We start from the raw sequence: 2,500 nt of genomic DNA on the forward strand, positions 1-2,500 counted from the left end.
GCCGCCATCCTTGATGTTCGAATGGATATAGGCATTCGGGCAGTCATGTGGGAGGTGTAACCATCTGCGGACTTCCGCGCGAACTTTCCGATCTATGGATCGTAAGTAGCCTATGGTTGTTACCCCCATCGTAAGCTGGTACATCGCTGATGGTATTATCATTGCTTTGAGAGCCCATAGGCGCTGTTGCGGTTTCAGCGGTGCCTTCGAGAGCTTGGCTAGGTTTTCAGCCAATTGCTCACGGGTTTTGGCCGTTGATCTGCCTTCGGGCGTGAAGAAAATACCCAGGTATTTCCATTCATCGGTTCGCTTAAGAGTCGGTACGGCGACCCCCCTTATCTTGAAAGCGCTTCGGTCCACGTAGGTTTTCTTTTCTTTTGGGACAGTTTTAATTGCCACCGTCAGACACTTATCCGCGTTTGCCTCGAGACCACAAGAGTACAGGAATTCGGTGACATTGTCAAGCAGAGTTTGCATACCCCTTTCAGTTGATGCGACCAGTATGATGTCATCAGCGAATGCTAGTAAGCTTACTCTGATTCCATCCATTTCGACCCCAATCTCTTCGGGTATCCTCTTTATCATTTCATCTATAATGAAGTTGAATAGATACGGTGACATAGGATCTCCTTGCTTGACGCCACACGTTGGGTGGATTTTCCCCGATTCCCAACCACCGTGCTGTAAAATGGTTTTGCTCTCATCGTATAGTCTTGCGATGTACTCCATCATTGGCCCCGGCACGCCTTTTGTGTTGAGGACTTCCTCTAGCGTCTCGAACGTGACCGAGTCGAAAGCCTTTTTCATGTCGAGGGAGGCCAGAAAGACCTTTCTGTGTTTCTTTCGGTGGTATCGAAGCACAAGGTCAAGCAGCATCGTGTTGTCCACGCATCCGTCAGTATTACAAAATCCCCTTTGCCTGTCGTCTATTTCGACCGTCTTTAACCGATTTGCGAGGACCTTGTGGAAGGTCCGCGTAATCACCGACGATATTGTGATAGGGCGAAAATCGCTAGGCTCAGACGCCCCCTTCTTCTTTGGTATAAGTACGGTCCTTGAGAGACAGAGCTGTTCTGGTAGCCCGCGGCACCACATAAATAGATTGAACAGCCTTGCTAGTATCGTCGGTGATACATTCCGCAGGTCTTTCGCTGATATCCCATCCGGACCCGCCGAGGTGTTTGTCGGTGGGTAGGCTCTCTGGACTTCCTTATCCTTTACCGGGTTCCATAGATGTTGTAGGATGTCGTCCGGTTCAGGTAGATTTGGTGCCAAACCGGTAGACTTACTGAAAACAGCTTTCCAGTAGGGCTCCATTCTATTCTGATCGACCCCGGTATCCCGTTGTAATTGGTCTGTCAGGATGCGCTTGACACACCTACTTGGATCTTTCTTCCAGAGGTCTTGGACCCTGGCATATGCTGCTCGTCTAATCTTTCTTTTGGATACATGTTCTACTTCCCCTTCTACGTTCCGACCCTCGCTCACCATGTTCTTTTTTTTCTTTCCAGGAAATACTTCTTTTAGGAAAAGACCCAGCTCGGTGAGTATTTCCGCTCGTGTTCTATGTGCGACCTGTCTATAGATGGAATTGAGCGTGTTAATCCACCTGCCTTCTCCAACCAAAGGAGGCTGGCTGATCAAGAACTCTTGGATCTTATCAGCCGTCTGCTCCTCTTCAGGCTCCTCCGCACTCTCATACGACTCCTCGGAGCTCTCGTTTTGATTCCCAGGTTGCAATAGGTCTAGGTATTTTTCCACCCTCTTTTTATAACTAGGCCGCCTCCGATGGCTCTTAATGGCGTCAGCTGACCGTCCATTGAATACCTTTGACAATTTTTGATTGATGTTCAATACCTTACTTTCTTTTAGGATAAGCTCCGCTTCCTTCCTGGCCATCATATTCTTCTCCTCTTCCGACCATCTATCTTTCTTCGTCACCTTAGCCGCTTGTTGTTCATCGTACCAGTCGCGATGCCCACGTTGCTCGTGGACACCACGACCTGTGGCTTTGCTAAAAACTCGAGGACATCCTGGAAAACGACATTTGAATGCCTCTTCCTCATTTCTGGGCTCGGCTGACGATGATTGAGCAGGTTCTGCTGCAGGCACAGCGCGGTCAGTGGACCGGCCGGCAATGAGCGCCTTTCGCGCGTTTCTAGTTTCAATTGGACCTGCTTTCTTAGGCCAGAGGGTTGGTAGCCCCAAGGCCCGTACATAGCCACCATACTCGGCCGCCAGCGTTTCCACTAGCGTTGCCCGACTCTCACCGCGAGGAGGTGTATGGTTGGCACTTGGGCTCCAGGCTAAAGGCGTTCACCTAGGAGTCCTTAAGAGAGTCATAGTTACTCCCGCCGTTTACCCGCGCTTGCTTGAATTTCTTCACGTTGACATTCAGAGCACTGGGCAGAAATCACATTGCGTCAACACCCGCTAGGGCCATCGCAATGCTTTGTTTTAATTAGACAGTCGGATTCCCCCAGTCCGTGCCAGTTCTGAG

The sequence above is a fragment of the Neodiprion fabricii genome, chromosome 4, assembly GCF_021155785.1.
Source record: "Neodiprion fabricii isolate iyNeoFabr1 chromosome 4, iyNeoFabr1.1, whole genome shotgun sequence".
Lineage (NCBI taxonomy): Eukaryota > Metazoa > Arthropoda > Insecta > Hymenoptera > Diprionidae > Neodiprion > Neodiprion fabricii.